The sequence below is a fragment of the Capsicum annuum genome, chromosome 5 (genome assembly GCF_002878395.1).
Source record: "Capsicum annuum cultivar UCD-10X-F1 chromosome 5, UCD10Xv1.1, whole genome shotgun sequence".
NCBI classification, from domain to species: Eukaryota; Viridiplantae; Streptophyta; class Magnoliopsida; order Solanales; family Solanaceae; genus Capsicum; species Capsicum annuum.
In genome coordinates this window covers 177948185-177967510 of record NC_061115.1, presented here as the reverse complement: position 1 = coordinate 177967510, position 19326 = coordinate 177948185, and the positions used below count along the sequence as shown (strand labels likewise).

Here is a 19326-nt window from a genome sequence, read left to right as displayed (position 1 = left end):
ATTATCTTGACTTAAACTATTTGAATAAATCGTGTTAAGGCCTAAATTCGCTCATTTTATTAATGTCTAATAGCTATCTATAACTCGTATTAAATTGGTGAAAATTAAGTTTTTGAAAAATATTTGTCAAGGTGCATTATTGCATCCTTGAAATTTTAAACATCTCATAAAGATGCGTATGCCGCATTCTTAATAGAGACAAATATATTAACGTGCCTAAAACTTATCTAGCGTTAAAAGACAATTCTTTCATCTCTGAAATATTTAATTCTCATTTTTAATGTGTAAATATAAACTAGCAATTATTTATTTTCTCATAAGCTCAAGCCTTTAAAATTAAAATTAGGATTCTACTATACTTACTTAAATATTTTTTTTTCACCAACCTTGAATTTAAGTACATAAAATAGAACAACCAAATTAACTAAATATTCTGTAAGTACAAAATCATAAGAAAATAAATAGGAAAACTGGATGGCACGAAAAAAATATTTTTGCAACTTATATTCTGAAAGTTTCTTGGAGAATAGGAGTGTAAGCATTACATAAAAAACTTTCTCTCTTTTTTATTTCTATCCCTTTACATGTATTATGTTTATATATAAAAAAAATGCTTGGTGTCTACTTTATATGTTTCTGTGCGTCTTTTCCCTTATTGGTTTTGTGTCTCTATCTCTTTTTTTTTTTTTTTTTTTTTGTTCATTGCTTTCTCATCCTTTATTTTCCTTAGTTTGTGTGTGCATGTGTCTATCTCTTTGTTACATACTATGAAAGATTAAAAAAGAAAAAAAAAAATACCAACTTGATAAAATTAAAACATGCACGCATGCATGTAAATTCTCAAACTACTAAGTATTCAAAGTCACTATAAATCTCATGTGAATAATCAACCATACTTACTATATAATACACGAAATTACGTAAATAACATTGTTCATATTTTGATTCACACGAAAAATTATGCAATATAATACAGAGTTGGATGAGAACCTATATGAAGAACTAAATTGAATATACAAAGAAGAAAGCCGTCATCGGAAATTCAATAGAAATCTCGAACTCTTTTTCCCCTCTCTTTGGTTTTCCTTTCACTTTATACCTTTTTCCCTTATTTCCTTTTTCTCAAATTAAGTTATGATTTTCTTTGTTTTTTCACTCTCTATTTTTTCTCTTGTCCGTACCTTTTTAAAATATTTTTCTTCTACTGATTTTCCTTGTTTCTCCCTTCTGTCCGTTCTTTTTCTTAAGTGTTCTCCCCTTTTTGTTTCTCCTCCTTTCTAAGTGTTTTCTCTTCCCTTTTTTTTTTCTCTTTCTGTCCGTGTGTGTAGGGGAGTTGGGAATCCTTTTAAGTAGAGGAATTTGGGGGGGGGGGGGGGGGGGGTTACAGAAAAGATAATAGCTATAGATTTCATCTTTTAGATTTCAGATTTAGTAGTGAGTCCTTCTACACTTAGACAGAATGATTTAAAGGGAGAATACAAGTATAACTTTCAGAACTAAATGTTATGACTCACTTGATTTTCAAGTATGATTTTTTATTCATGATTACAGATTTCAGTATTTCAGATATTCCAACTTGTGTGAGTCATTTATATTTAGCATGCCTTGTATTACAAATTATGATGATGAGATAATATTTTACTTATGCATTTTACCCCCATATACTCAGTACATCCTCAAAGTACTGATTCACATATATGTTTATGTGCTACATTATCTCATAATATAGGTACGAGTTGTAGCACGTATACCATATTTAGATAGCTTGCAGATTCTAGCCAGCAGATGACGAGTCCTCCTACTTCGAAGACTTTAGTTAGATGTTATTTATGTACCACTACAAGAAAAATGGCTATTAACGAAGGGAAATCTGGTCCTTAAAAGCCTATTTCTGATCCTTAAAAGTTAATAGTGACCAGAAAAATTCGGTCGCCGCCCGTCCTTATAGGCTTCGTCGCTAAAAGTTAATAGTGACGAGCTTTTTTTACTGGTCCATAAAGGTTTTCTGTGACCAGCACAAATCTGATCCCTAAAAATATTTTGGTGACTAATTTTCTGGTCCTTAATTAAATATTACATGTATGTTCTTTTGGTCCCTATAGACCTTTAGCGACCATTATCTGCTCGTCCTAAGAAATACATAATCCCTGGACTATGTTTTATAGACCATAAATTATGGTCTCTAACTAAATATATAATTTTCTTTGTCCAGTTTCTTAAAATTATTATAAAATGCAATATAGAGAACGAGATGCATATAAAAATATATAAAGAAAACCTTTGTATATATTACAAAAAATGTATTTACACTTCAAATATCGTCTAGCCATGATATAAATATCATAGAACTGGTTACATAATCCCAAATCTAACATTCCTAGCTTGAATTGTAAAGTCTCAGCAATGACGATAATCAACTTTGAATAGCCAATATGAAATCTTCGAAACTTGTATCTTCAAAACATCAAAACCTGTAACTGAGAGAGTTTTCACAAGTAATTAGCATATGGAATGATCTAGTTTAGTACTTTAAAACAATTCATCACTATAAAGAAGACCTCTCCTAGAAATAAATATCATAAACATCACATGCACAAAGAAACCTACAGTATCATACGAACTTGAATATGAGCTAGAATATAGCCACCTACTCAGAGCAGAACTCGAGTTCAACAAGTCACAAGGTGCTTACTATGGCTAGATTATACTCGTTCTTGCAACTGCAATGATGCCAAATAACATACTAGAATGCATTCGTCCAGACGTGAACAACCAATGGCTGAGAATAAAATAATTCAATTTGTTAGACAAGCTGGCACACCAAGTTCATACATGGTAAAGAAGAGAAAACTTAAAATGCATTTACCTGGGATGAGTTATCAGACCCATCTAAAAAAATCAAAAGAACATCCACGAACCGTTCATCAAGTAGTGGAAACTGAAAAGGCATAGCCTTTTAAAATCGACTAACATGCTTCAAATAAATTCTAGCTTCTGTGCTAAAGTCTCTACCATAAAGGGTCTCTCTCCTATGAAAACAGCTAGTTCTAGTGTATAAAGGGCCTCCATAACCATCAACACCGTGAAATTCCACCTTAAGTTGATGTAAAAGTAATGGTAGAAAATAGCAATGCATATTTATCAACACCAAATTGAATGATTACAAAACTAAAACAAGCTAGAGATGTACTAACCTCATCAATTACTCTTAGAGAACCATAAACTTAGTTTTTAGTAGCATTTTCAAAAGATTGTGGAAATTGCACAAAACAATTTCATGACTTTTTTCTTCATCCATAAAGAAGCAAAGAGCATCTTGAATCGAGTTTGAGTTGTTCTAGTACATATCACAATCTACATTCAGAAGTACTGGCCCATTGTTGATCTCTGAGAACACTCTGATTTGCATGTTTTAAATAACAAAATCATCCAAATGTTTATCCGAGATTTCATAAAGTAACAAAAACATCTTGCTCACTTATGTGATAAACAACTGGCACTACCACTTACCAATGCATTCATCGCCCCGGCTTTAAAATTATGGAAATACTGAGGTCGCTTCTCCCGAGCCAAATATACCAAAGTTGGCAGTTTTATCAAGTCAATGTCCTTTGTCCCTTCATCTTTGCTTCGATTAGTATCCAGTACGCGAATAAAAGAAGATGTAGATAAGATTAGATATGTAAAGTTACAGTTATTCTACCCATATGCGATAGTAAGCTGCGAATTGAATTCTATTCATCGTAGAATTGCACTATATAGAAAAGGGTGAAAAGTGAAAACATATGTTTTGTGCATACATAAATTGTTGAATAAACATAAGAAATCAGTACTTGGCCTAACTTGCTTTTATATACCTACAAGATAGCAGCATGGGTTTTCTTGGATGAATATGAATCCCATTTAGAAAATTCTTTGTATTCTAATTTTGTTTGATATGAGGTTGTTCCAGCCTTGTACGCAACGTCAATTTTGTTTGCCATGTCCTCGTAGAATATTGCAGCATTAAGAAAAGACGTTGTCTATCAAATCATATATATACCTCAATATTTTATCGATTTGACCTACTATTAGCTAGTCGTAAAATTTATGCTTGAAAGTCAACAATTTTGGATCAAAAATTTTATCAAATAGAACAAAAAATCTTTAAAGAACAGAAAAATACTGAAACAAGAGTATTTGATTGGACACGAAGTTGAAGAAAGCGAAACGGACTCTTTGCACATACCAAAAGCATCTTCAAAATTTAAGGTCTTAAACATGTCATGACATTTCAATGATAACAAGAGTATATAAGTAGGGATGAACCATTAAGTTCCAATTTGAAGAGTTTCCAAGAACAGAAATGTGTCATTCTTTCTGAAATAGATTGAAACGAAGTTAATGTCATATAAATTAGATAAGAGAAAGTACCTTTATTTCATAAAAATCTGCACCAGAATGATCTAAGAACCCTAAGAATGATCACACCCCCTCCTGCAACAGGTTATTTCTGATAATTAGTCCACATACAAGAACGTAAAAAATCTTTATATTTTCCGCACTTCACAAAAAAAGTTAAAATCTTATTACATTTAAGAGTAAGTACCTTATATTTGCTGTACTTCACAAAAAAAGTTAAAATTTTTACTGGCTATAGATAGTTTTTCTTTTTATGCCCATGAGTTAATGACCTTGTTAAGTTACATTTCGTACTCTTTATGACATAGTTGTTGGTCAGCCTATGATGCTTTATGAGTACACATGTCCTCATACTTATACTACACTTGATGCATCAAAAGATGCAGATCTTAGTTCTAGCAGGTTCAAAGCCGCACCTAAATTAATTCCATAGGTACTAACTAGGCTGCTAACTCGGTACCGAATAACTCTATAAACCAACTATATGAATCTTAAACTTTTATATTAGCTCCAAATGCAACCAAAATATTACAATCAATAAGATTAATAGCAAGACGTGAATAAAAATGAAGAAAATATTATCGATTGGCACGAAGGAGTGCAACAAGACCAAGATAAGAGTCAGGATTCCACCAGTAACTAGGACAAGACCTGCTGCAGTAAGAACAGAGAATACACTCATACATCAGATATAATTTAGCCCCATCACTCTTACTCTACGATATCTCCTTTCCAGGAGTTGGTGCAGGTGTCTTTCTCTTAAGCCAAGGCTCAATAGACTTATACTGATTATAAAAATTAGTCATATCAACCACCATATCCTTAATCATAAACATATGTGGCAATGGCATAATTGTCGATGCAGAATCTAATGATATCTTCATCAAACAAGCAAGTCTGTTACAGCCGTCGATGTTCATTGCACAGGAACCACAGATCCCTCTCTGCAAGATCTCCTAAATGTAAGTGAAGGATCTATTTCATTTTTTATTTTGATTTAACACATCTAGAACCATTAGACCACATTCCTTTAGATCGATTTTGTATTCCTGGAGCTCCGATTTCCCCGGGTTATCTAGATTCCATCGATAAATTTAAAATGGCTTCAGATTTGGCTTCAATTCTAATGGCTATACTTTGGCTTTGGAAGCATGAGATCGGCCGACATCTAAGACCAATGTTTATCCAGCCCGAGCCTGAAAATTATTCGTTGACAGTGCGAATCATCTTGGATTGACAAAGCCTCTTGAAGAAAAGAATTAGGGATTTTGAGAGGGAGGTTATCTATCTATTATGATAAAAGAGGGTTTTGAGGCAAAAAAATAAAGAATCTGACAGGTCAAAATACTTCAACTACTTCTTCAATCTATCTGAAAAATCTAAACAGAGAAAAAACCACATTAAATTAAACACACAACTTTTTAGTTATACAAGTCTCCAAAGAACATTTTCAATTCAACACAATAGGAAAAAAAATCACAATAAACCCTCAAATACCTGCGCAGGTAATCTCAATATCCTGATAAACCAAATTGAATTCTAAAGAGTAGCATAAACTAAACTCTTCTTAAGCTACAAATGGACATTGAACATTACAATAAATATGAACAAAATAGCTATCATCAATAGCTAATGGTTCATAAAATAGAGAAACAAATTATAATAACATTTAGCAAGTGTTTTGTTGTCGTCTAGAAAAAATAAGGATTACATGAGGAAAACAAAGCTTAATTTGAAGTTTCTAGAGTAAAAAACTGAAGTATAGAATCTAACAGGCCAAAAAATTCCAACTAATTCTTCAATCCATCTGAAAAATCTGAACAGAGACAAACCTATATTAAATTAAACACACAACTTTTTAGTTCTACTACAAGTCTCCAAAGAACTTTTTCAATTCAACTAATTAGGGAAACAAAGCCATGATACACTTTCAAATACCTACTCAATCTTTAACCTATAACCCAATATTCTTAATTTCAAACTTCACACAATAATTATTAGTATTCTAAATATTTTTCATGTGCTTGGGTTAACAAAACAACAAAGAGAGAACTGAAGTAAAAAAAAAATCATCAAGAACAAGGATTAAAAATTCGACCAAACTTACTCTTAATTTTACCTGATAATGTACTTGATATCAAAATCTAATAGTAATTTAGCCGGATGACGTAGGAGAGAATTAGATCTTGTAATTTAAGAGACCCAGACCTTGCAACTTTTAGAGAAGTAGATGAAATTCTTGGATTTTGCCGCTTAGAAAGAGAGAGGAAATTTTCTAACCTAATATAAGTGGCGCCTTTTTTGCTGAAATTTTTTATGACCCGCTGAAATTTTAGCCTTTAGAGACTAGGTATTTTTATTATTTTAACTTTTTAAAAATGAAAATATGTATTAGGGACTAGAAAATAATTTCATCCCTGTATGTATGTTATTAGGGACCATATTTTATACTCACCGCTAAATCTTGGTCTCTAATAAACCTTTTTCTTGTAGTGTACTTTACTTTCTTACCCTTATGTATTAATTAGTGATAGTTGGGGTTCCGTCCTAGCTATCTATAGTCAGTATAGTAGAAGCTACACAGATGTCAGTTAAAGTCAGTTATGTATTTTCAATCCCTCTTTCAGACTTTATTAGAATGTAAAAGTTGCATTGATATTGTATTTTTTTTTCAGATTCCATCATTATTATGTTTTCGTGCAGTAAACTCAGTCGTTTTATGCATATCATTCAGTTGCTTATGATTTATGCCATTAGAAGGGTTAGCTTGGGATTACTTATGGTCCCAAACACCGTATGACGTCTCGGGATAAATTTTTGGGGTGTTACACAATCCTTACTCCCTAGTGAAGATTTTTAAAGCCGTGCGGGCCTTGTCCCAAAGCGGATAATGTCTGGGTCTCTTAAATTGCAAGATCTAATTCTCTCCTATGTCATCCGACTAAATTACTATTAAATTTTGATATAAAGTACATTATCAGGTAAAATTAAGAGTAAGTTAGGTCGAATTTTTAATCCTTTTTCTTGATGAGTTTTTTTTTACTTCAGTTCTCTCTTTGTTGCTAACCCAAGAACATGCAAAGTATTTAGAGTAATAATAATTATTGTGTGAAGTTTGAAATTAATAATATTGGGTTGTAGGTTAAAGATTGAGAAGGTATTTGAAAGTGTATCGTGACTTTGTTTCCCTAATAAGTTGAATTGAAAAAGTTCTTTGGAGACTTGTAGTAGAGCTAAAAAGTTGTGTGTTTAATTTAATATGGGTTTTCTCTGTTCAGATTTTTCAGATGGATTGACGAATTAGTTGGAATTTTTTGGCCTGTTAGATTCTATACTTCAGTTTTTACTCTAGAAACTTCAAATTAAGCTTTCTTTTCCTCATGTAATCCTTATTTTTTCTAGATGACAACAAAACACTTGCTAAATTTTATTATAATTTGTTTCTCTGTTTCCTGAACCATTAGCTATTGATGATAGTTATTTTGTTCATATTTATTGTAATGTTCAATGTCCATTTGTAGCTTAAGAAGAGTTTAGTTTATGCTACTCTTAAGAATTTAATTTGATTTATCAGGATGTTGAGATTACCTGCGCAGGTATTTGGGGGTTTATTGTGATTTTTTTTCCTATTGTGTTGAATTGAAAATGTTATTTGGAGACTTGTATAACTAAAAAGTTGTGTGTTTAATTTAATGTGGTTTTTTCTCTGTTCAGATTTTTAAGATAGATTGAAGAATTAGTTGAAGTTTTTTGACCTGTTAGATTCTTTATTTTTCCGCCTCAAAACCCTCTTTTATCGTAATATATAGATAACCTCCCTCTCAAAAGCCCTAATTTTTTTCTTCAAGAGGCTTTGTCAATCCAAGATGATTCTCACTGTCAACGAATAATTTTTAGGCTCGGGCCAGAGAAACATTGGTCTTAGACGTCGGCCGTTCTCATGCTTCTGAAGCCAAAGCATAGCCGGTAGAATTGAAGCTGAATCTGAAGCCATTTTAAATTTACCGATGGAATCTAGATAACCCAGGAAAATCAGAGCTCCAGGAATACAAAATCGATCTGAAGGAATGTGGTCCAATGGTTCTAGATGCATTAATTAAAATAAAAAATAAAATAGATCCTTCACTTACATTTAGGAGATCTTGCAGATAGGGATCTATGGTTCCTGTGCAATGAACATCGACGGCTGTAACAGACTTGCTTGTTTGATGAAGATATCATTAGATTCTGCATCGACGATTACACCATTGCCACATATGTTTATGATTAAGGATATGGTGGTTGATATGACTAATTTTTATAATCAGTATAAGTATATTGAGCCTTGGCTTAAGAGGAAGACACCTGGACCAACTCCTGGGAAGGAGCTATCGTAGAGTAAGAGTGATGGGGCTAAATTGTATTCGATGTATGAGTGTATTCCCTGTGCTTGCTGCAGCACATCTTGTCCTAGCTACTGGTGGAATCCTGACTCTTATCTTGGTCTTGTTGCACTCCTTTATGCCAATCTATAATATTTCCTTCATTTTTATTCACGTCTTGAGATTAATCTTGTTGATTGTAATATTTTGATTGCATTTGGAGCAAATATAAAAGTTAAAGATTCATATATTCGGTGTATAAAGTTATTTGGAACTGAGTTAGTAGCCTAGTTGGTACCTATGGAATTAGTTTAGGTGCGGTTCTGAACCTGCTAGAACTAAGATCTGTATCTTTTGATGCATCAAGTGTAGTATAAGTATGAGGACATGTGTACTCATAAAGCATCATAGGCTGACCAACAACTATGTCATAAAGAGTACGAAATGTAGCTTAACAAGGTATTAACTCATGGGCATAAAAAGAAAAGCTACCTATAGTCAGTAAAAATTTTAAATTTTTTTGTGAAGTGCAGCAAATATAAGGTACTTACTCTTAAATGTAATAAGATTTTAACTTTTTTTGTGAAGTGCGGAAAATATAAAGATTTTTTATGTTCTTGTATGTGGACTAATTATCAGAAATAACCTGTTATAGGAGGGGGTGTGATCATTCTCAGGGTTCTTAGATCAATCTGGTGCAGATTTTTCTGAAATAAAGGTACTTTCTCTCATCTAATTTATATGACATTAACTTCGTTTCAATCTATTTCAAAAAGAATGACACGTTTATGTTCTTAGAAACTCTCCAAATTGGAACTTAATGGTTCATCCCTAGTTACATACTCTTGCAATCATAGAAATGTCATGACATGTTTAAGACCTTAAATTTTGAAGATGCTTTTGGTATGTGCAAAGAGTCCGTTTCGCTTTCTTCAACTTCGTGTCCAATCAAATACTCTTGTTTCACTATTTGCCTGTTCTTTAAAGATTTTTTTCTGTTTGATAAAATTTTTGATCCAAAATTGTTGACTTTCAAGCATAAATTTTACGACTAGCTAATAGTAGGTCAAATCGATAAAATATTGAGGTATATATATGGTTTGATAGACAACTTCTTTTCTTAATGCTGCAAAGATTATATGAGGATATGACAAACAAAATTGACGTTGCGTGCAAGGCTGGAACAAACTCATATCAAACAAAATTAGAATACAAAGGATTTTCTAAATGGGAATTATATTCATCCAAGAAAACCCATGCTGCTATCTTGCAGGTATATAAAAGCAAGTTAGGCCATGTACTAGATTCTTATGTTGATTCAACAATTTATGTATGCAAAAAATATATGTTTTCACTTTTCACCCTTTTCTATATAATGCAATTCTCCGATGAATGGGATTCAATCCGCAGCTTACTTTTGTATATGGGCAGAATAATTGTAACTTTACATATATGATCTTATCTACATCTGCTTTTATTTGCGTACTGGATACTAATCAAAGCAAAGATGAAGGGACAAAGGACATTGACTGGGTAAAACTGCGAACTTTGGTATATTTCGCTCGAGAGAAGCGACCTCAACACTTCTATAATTTTAAAGCCAGGGCGATGAATGCATTGGTAAGTGGTAGTGCCAGTTGTTCATCACATAAGTGAGCAAGATGTTTTTGTTACTTTATGAAATGTTGGATAAACATTTGGATGATTTTGTTATTTAAAACATTCAAATCAGATTGTCCTCAGAGATCAACAATGGGCCAGTACTTCTGAATGTAGATTGAGATATGTACTAGAACAACTCAAAATCGATTCAAGATGCTCTTTGCTTCATTATGGATGAAGAAAAAAGTCATGAAATTATTTTTGTGCAATTTCCACAATCTTTCGAAAATGCTACTAAAAACGAAGTTTATGGTTCTCTAAGAGTAATTGATGAGGTTAGTACATCTCTAGTTTGTTTTAGTTCTGGAATCATTCAATTTGGTGTTGATGAATATGCATTGCTATTTTCTACCATTACTTTTACGTCAACTTAAGGTGGAATTCCACGGTGCTGATGGTTATGGAGGCCCTTTGTACTCTGGAACTAGCTGTTTTCAAAGGAGAGACACCCTTTATGGTAGAGACTTTAGCATAGAAGCTAGAATTGATTTGAAGCGTGTTAGTCGATTTTAAAAGGCTATGCCTTTTCAGTTTCCATTACTGGAGGAACGGCTTGTGGATATTCTTTTGATTTTTTTAGATGGGTCTGATAACTCATCCCAGGTAAATGCATTTCAAGTTTTCTCTTCTTTACTATGTATGAACTTGGTGTGCCAGCTTGTCTAACAAATTGAATTATTTTATTCTCAGCCATTGGTTGTTCACGTCTGGAAGAATGCATTCTAGTATGTTATTTGACATCATTGCAATTACAAGAACGAGTATAATCCAGCCATAGTAAGCACCTTGTGACTTGTTGAACTAGAGTTCTGCTCTGAGTAGGTGACTATATTTTAGTTCATATTCAAGTTCGTATGATACTGTAGGTTTCTTTGTGCGTGTGATGTTTATGATATTTATTTCTAGGAGAGGTCCTCTTTATAGTGATGAGTTGTTCTAAAGTACTAAACTAGATCATTCCATATGCTAATTACTTGTGAAAACTCTCTCAATTACAGGTTTTGATGTTTTAAAGATATAAGTTTTGAAGATTTCATACTGGCTATTCAAAGTTGATTATCGTCATTGCTGAAACTTTACAATACAAGCTAGGAATGTTAGATTTGGGATTATGTAACCAGTTCTATGATATTTATATCATGGCTAGACGATAATTGAATTGTAAATACATTTGTTTGTAATATATACAAAGGTTTTCTTTAAATATTTTTATATGCATCTCGTTCTCTATATTGTATTTTATAATAATTTTGAGAAACTGGACAAAGAAAATTATATATTTAGTTAGAGCCCATAATTTATGGTCTATAAAACATAGTCCAGGGATTATGTATTTCTTAGGACGAGCAGATAATGATCGCTAAAGGTCTATAGGGACCAAAAGAACATACATGTAATATTTAATTAAGGACCAGAAAATTGGTCACCCAAATATTTTTAGGGATCAGATTTGTGCTGGTCACTGAAAACCTTTATGGACCAGTAAAAAAAGCTCGTCACTATTAACTTTTAGCGACGAAGCCTATAAGGACGGGCGGCGACCGAATTTTTCTGGTCACTATTGACTTTTAAGGACCAGAAATAGGCTTTTAGGGACCAAATTTTCCTTCGTTAATAGCCATTTTTCTTGTAGTGATCACTAGTGGGTTGGGGAGCTACACGAGTATCTCGGACCTTAATGGTTCAGGATGCCCGTCGCGGCTAGGGCCCCGACTCGGATCGTGACATTTACAAAATAGCATATTTTAAGATTTTATATATATATTGTGTGTGTGTGTAATTTTGTTTATCCTGATTCTATTGCATTTTAGATTATTAGTAGGAACAATAATAGTGGGATAAAAGGAGTACTATATGTTTTACTAAAGAAACTGTGTCTTAGAAATAAAAACCCAAATATTTAAGCATCATGCACATTACAAAACAAAGTCGGAATTCAATATTTTTCATAAATAACGAAGGACAAATAGCTTTCATCAATATTTAGCTGAATAACTAGTACAATAATAATTTAACCTAGGTAAATTTTGCATTGCCTGCCTCAAGTTTAAGCTCAAAATCCCAAAGATAATAGAAGGGTTTCCCAGAAGCACTTGATGCAGCATCTCCTAAGCTCACATGTTTAGTTAATGCATCATCTTCCAAGTTCACCAGTTGTTTTCCATATAAATCTCCAACTTTACTTTTTCCCTTTATTCCTGGCCACATAAAAGGTGCAAATATAATAAGAATCAACTATGAAAGTGACAATGAACATGAAAACAACAATAGTAATACCAATATAAAGAAAAAATATATGTTTCATTATGACTTCCTTATTTTAGCTTACCAATGTTGGAAGGGATATCACAATCTGATAGATTAACTTCTCTTCGATCTTTGATGTAAACTCCATTGCAATCTTCACATGTTCCAACCACATAATGTCTGATCAATGAATCACCGCGTATATGTGGTTTACGTTTCAGGGTCACCTGCAAATTACCCGTTTAACAACCATTCATAAATAGAGTAGATCTCATTATTTATTCTAATATAATTTTGTTGAGCTAACCTGAAATGTTTCTCCACTTTTGCTTGAATTCTTTTTTGTTTTGGGAATTTCCCCATATACCATAAACCTGTAAATCTCTGCCATAGATCTAAACATTTTGTGTGTTTCCAAATGATGGTATTCCTATTTGTCAATAATTGTTACATGTTAGTTTCGTCACAATCTAATCAAATATGCATTTAAAGAAATTCAAGAGCAAAGAAGAATGATACAATAAAGTACTTTGTTTATCAAATTCAGTAATTATATTTTTCTAAGTAAAGTGAAAGACACTCTTTCTAAGTAAAGTGAAAGACACTCGCAGTTATTCAGTTCAATTATAAATACAAATTTTAAATCTTATTCATATGGGAGAGAAGGAAACAAACAATCAAAGAAGGTATTGTTGATATATTTAAAAGGAAATGAATGGTAAACTTACGTAATCAATTCTTCCATCACTACGAGACTTATTAGTGATGATCCAATTTTGCCTTCTCTGTTCAAATGTATGTGTATGTAGGTAATGCGTATTTTCTGGTATAATCTCTACCACCTTTTTCTTACCCTTCTTATTCTGCAATCAAAACAAATTGTGTTTATGGAATTCAAATTTATTCAAGATCCATACTTAAAGGGTAATTACCTGGATAGAGTGGAGACCATCAACATTTTGTACATTTGTTGGTACACAGGACATTGGAGATACCATGATCGTGTTGCCTTTACTTTCCTTGATAAAGTCCTTTTGTAACTGCTAGAAATTGGAGAACACAACAACTTCATCAATTTTAGTTGCATATTTGGAAAAATATTAACAATTGGAATGTTTATCCATAGCAGTGAATATTTTGATAGTAGTCCAGTTCAAAATATGTTGCTTTTAATTATGTTCCTCGGTACTAAGTTGTTGATGTTGTCCATCTTTTAACATGTTAGCCACTAGGATACTTATTAGCTTTTGTGATGAATGAATTTGACATTTGATGAATGGGGATAAAAAAAATAGCTCGAAACACTTTCTGATGTGGTGAGTTTAGTGAGGGTAGAGGTTAGAGTTTTTCCATTACCTATAACATGTTGTACCAATATGATATCATTGTAATTTTCCAAGTAATACGTGGTTAGATGTAGAACAAATACTGTAATGAATAGTCGAGGGAGTCATAGGGCTCTCGCAAAATTGAGGCATGTTACAACAATTTTCGCCTAAAACATTAGTATATTTTTTACTTTTTTTCCCAAATTATTTAAATATATGCGTGCAACCCAAATACAAAGTATATTTTCTACACAAAACGACTTAAACATCAATTTATACTTCTTCTTGTGATTTCTTTAGTTTTAAAAAGCTAATTCTTCCATAGAGTGGTTTGTCTAGTGAATCAAAATGGGTTAGAGCTAAAGAAATCGAACATAGAATTAGAAATTAACTTAAACAAAATATTTCTCAGAACAACACTCTAATATGAGTATTTAATAACCAATGCTACAAAAGGAAGCTTTTGGAATGTACTTGAAATATTTTCGTTTAAATAAGTTTTATTACATTAAATTCAAAACATGGGAGCTAAATGTAATATTCAACACCACAAAGGAGGCAAGTGTTATGAGATTAAAGTTGAAGGGAGGTCTCTAAAATATAATGGAGATCCGTCAAATTATCACTTGTATATATTTGTCATATTTTTATCCATATAACATATTTAAATACTGATGTTTTGATACGATTCAAATATTTTAGCTCTAGAGAAGAGTATTTCTCTTTCTTTAATTACACAATTAAGATTAAAAAATTATTGAAGACCTGTCAAAGTATTTTTTAATATGCTTTAAAGGGAAAAAATAATATTAAAAAACTTTTCAAAAACTTACCTCTGAAACGACGTCATTTGATTCTAAAAAACTGATATAAGATAGCGGAACTCCCACTATTACTTCATCTTCATCAGCATCAAAATTGTACTGCCTATCCATATTCTAGAAGGAAATATGAAACACTTAGATCTTTTTTTAAAAAGAATTATATGAACTAATTAAAAAATTTAAAAGGATGAAAATTGCTAGCATGATAGTAATTTATAACGATGTGTTACGTAACATTTTTAAGAACTTAATCAAAGTTTTAGAATACCCAAAAATATAAAGAAAAAGATTGTCAATCAATCTTATGCCATAAAAAATATTTTACCAGAGTAATATCATAGTGGTTTTCCAGGTCAGCATGATTTGAGATGCAACAAATATATTTGTATGTGTTAATGCTTGAAAATGTTCTCTCTCAAAGAGCAAATACTTTCTTTATGCAATACAGCCATTAGTTCTATAACAATGATTAATATAATTATACTAATGAAATTTAACTCAAGAAACATCAAATATTTTGCAGGAATGTATGCTTAGCTAAAAATGCCACAATTAAAATAAAATTTATTTTGGTCATATCTATTTTGGGGGGTAGAATTTGTATTTGTTAGTGAACTTTTAAATGTATTATATATATATAAACTATTTTTTATCATTATGTCATACTTAAATGTTATTGTAGTTGTGATACTATCTGGATATTTTAGCTTTGGAGAAGAATATTTGTTTCTTTCGTCACACAATTAACATTAAAAGAATTGTTTAAGGAACATCAATGATTTTTTGTACAAGTCTTAAAAGGAAAAAATAATAATGAAGGAACTTTTTAGGACCTTACCTCTAATACATCAACTTTTGATTCTGGAGGTGTGATAAAAGATACAAAAAAAATCAACTAATACTCTATCTACATCAGCTTAAAATTTATGTTTCTTATCCATTTTCTAGTGGGAAGCATGAAGCAATAATATCATTTGTAAAACAGAAATTGTATGTAGTAATGGAGAAGAGTTTCAAAAGGTAGATGAAAACTGCTTACATGCTAATAATTTGTGTGTGTATATATATATATATATATATATATATATATATATGTATGTATATATAAACTTTAAGAACTTAATCGAAGTGCTAGAAAGACCAAAAAAAATAAAGAAAAAGATGTGTGTCCATCAATAGATGTTATACAAATTAGGTGATATCTAGTAATTTTTCAAGTCATGAATGATTTGATGGGAGAAAAATATATTTATACAAGTTAATACCTGAATGTGTTATTTCGGTCAGATAAATTTGTATTCAATATTATGGACTTCAACATTATGTTCAAACTAAATTATGAAGAATCAAATGAAGTTCTAACTCTGTATCCATAAATGAACTTCAACAATAAGTTCAAATCAACTTAGGAAAAAAATGAAGTACAAACTATTTCTGGAAAATAGTAAACAAAACTTAGAAATAGAGGAAGATAAAAGAATCAAGTCCACTGAATTCACAATGTGTCCTTAAGGAAATTATTTTCCTCAAGTACCCAAGGTGATGGAATATATTATTTTAGGATAAAATGATTCACTTCAGTAGAATAGCGGCACCTCAAATTCTATCAAAGAATGAACTCACTCAACGGTGACAAATCACACTAGAGCTTTTTCAAGAAAAAAAAGTTTTTGACTTGAAAATTTCATGCAATATCTGAGGATCAAATATTATAGCCAAAATGAGTTGCTTCAAAAATGAAGCAATTGTTTGTGAACGAGTTGCACTATATTTGACCGTCGAGCCCATCTACGGAGCAATATGCAGGAGTAGATGGCTATTTATTCCAACAAATCAGTCTACAACCCAAAATAGAAAGTTGATAGATGATATGTGAATCCCTTGGTCAATCTACAGAAGCAGATGCCTATATGCAGGAGCAAATCACTCAGCAACTTTGAAATAGTGAACTGAAGGATCGTGTCCCTTTAATTAGCACCGAAAATGTGTCCGCAAATAGAGAAAACATTTCAGAATTTTTAAATTAAATAATCATTAACAATTAAGTTTCAAATGAATTTTATCCAAAAAGATAATTTCTTAGTTGATCATTTGATAAATTCAAATCTAAATCCAAAATCAAAGTTGAGAGTAAGTGACGAGAATGACGACAATGTGAGGCTGATCTTCTTCATACCTTACTAACAACATGAAGTAGAGCTTCCATGCTTAAGCACAAGAAAGTTCTTTTTACCTCACCAATATGGCAGAAAGATTCTTCCATAAGTGTATTTACTTTTTTCCTCCATTTGTTCCTTTATTTTCCATTCATCATCAACATAGAACCAAACAATCCCCCATAGAATGGGGAATGACAATGAGATAAGGAATATACAGAAAAGTGTGTGATTTACAAGTAAAGACTAATTGCATCAGGATAAGTAGGTTTTTCATTGAACTTTCTGTAATAAACTTATATCGGATGCACTCAGCCAATAGGTAGATGTGATATCCTTGAGCCATTGAACTTTGTTGTACACCTGGACAATGCAAGTCACATAACTAGCATTTAACCGTTTATGATTCTCACAGTTTTGTCCGTTTTAGTCATGAATACTCCTTGATTTCATGAGAGCGTAAACAGTAAGCCTTTATTATTCTCCGTGATGCGGCTTCCACTTCATACTCAAATAGGTGATTCCTAAACATTTAATCTATAGATAAACTATTTGATCATACCTGCCAAACTTAAAAACCATTAAAAAACTTCAAACTTTAAGCTTTATCCTTATTTACTGAGCATTGTCTTTATTATGAGAATGGATTGAGTTATTTGAAAATGTTGAACCGTCTGGCACAACTTTGTTTAATCTCTTTGAACCTAACTCTTGGGATCTACATCTGCTAGATAGAGTTACCATGTTCTGACTAGTACTAGAGCTTAAATTCATTATCTTTGATGATCTCTCATCCCCCTATCTACTTAGTCCTTTTGAAAGTAGATCTGCACATTATCCTTTGACTTTACATAGTCAATCTTGATAGTTTAACTAGAGAGTAGTTACCTAATGGTATTATATCTCTATATTGTCTGATATGATTTTCTATCATACATTATGCTCCCTTCCCTACCTATTGTTGCTTTACTATCATAATGTATGCATACAGGTGCCAAAGGTTTGGGCCAAAAAGAAATATCTTTCAACAAATTTCGGAGTCATTGAGCTTTTTCACCTACCTTATCTAAAACGATAAATTTAGATTTTATTGTAGAGTGAGCGATACATGTCTGCGATAATTTTCAAGAGACTGCTCCTCTACCAAAAGTAAATACATACCTACTTGTGGATTTACTTCATTTGACCCGATGATACAATTTGCATCACTATTGTAATGACCCTTGCTTTGAAATTTAAAATTTTAGTACTTTGACTATTTTTCTCCTCACCCTGATTGTCTTATCTAATTTATTAGTTGTGGGAATAGTTGGCACAATCCCCGATCCATTCGGGAGTGTTTTATTTGAGTTTTTGGTTTTAGTTATCCTTAAATTGATATGTTTGACTTTGGTCATAAGTTTGTGATCTGAGCGTTGGATGACAATTTAGATAGTGTTATTAGATATAGAAGGGTGATTATGGGTTAGTAGCAGAGTTGGTTTGGGTTCAAAACCTTTATTTTATATTTTGATCATCCGTTTGAAAAATAGAATATTTTGGTCTAAGGGGTTGTGGGGGTTAATTTATTGTAAACGGTCAATTTCATAAATCTGACTATTTCATTGGATCCAAAATAATTTTTAAAATTAATTTGCACTATTGGTTCATGTTCATAGATTTTCGAATGAAATCTGAGGGTCAAACACAAGTTTTTAAAATTTCTAGTGTAGTGGACCGTGATCAACGGTCAACGAACCACTTATCTTTGCTGAAACAGTCAAATTTTAGGATTTTGTCCCCCTTTTTGCTCATTTTCACCATTTAAAATATTGAGAGCTTGAGAGGGAGATTTTAGGACAAATTTCTTACGCAAGTTCGTGCGGGTAAGTTCCTACCTCAATTCTAAATTATTTCACGCCAACTTTACCATCTAAATTCTACTAACCGAAGATTTCAAAAGAGGTTTTTTAGGAATTTCTCCCCAACTAAAAATTTGTTATTTCTTTGATTTGTGTTTCTATTATTACTAGTTTTCTATGAGCTTTCACCCATAGAGTCTTTTTCAATTGAGGATCATAATTTTTATATAAATTTCATTTGTACCTTTTTTATTCTCAATGGATTTTTGGGTTTTTGGCAGTAAAGATTAAAAATAATTTTTCTTCAATTTATACCTTATTTTAAACTCATTTTCCCCTAAATTTTCAGCCATAGGTTCCTTCGATTTTGGGGAAAGTGTTTCTAAAATAAAATTCTAGTGTTACCTCTTTCATTTTCGAACTCATCTTTGGAATTCATTTTGGACCCATCTTAAATATAGTCGACATGAGTATCCTTGGACTTTTTTTAATGTATAAATATTGTA

At 31.8% G+C, this 19326-nt stretch overlaps 2 pseudogenes; one reads left to right on the top strand and one right to left on the bottom strand.

The window, feature by feature from the left end:
* Positions 1-4979: 4979 nt before the first annotated feature.
* Positions 4980-5492, bottom strand: LOC107871962 (annotated as a pseudogene).
* Positions 5493-5500: 8 nt separating this feature from the next.
* On the top strand, positions 5501-8915 carry LOC107871961 (annotated as a pseudogene).
* Positions 8916-19326: the final 10411 nt, after the last annotated feature.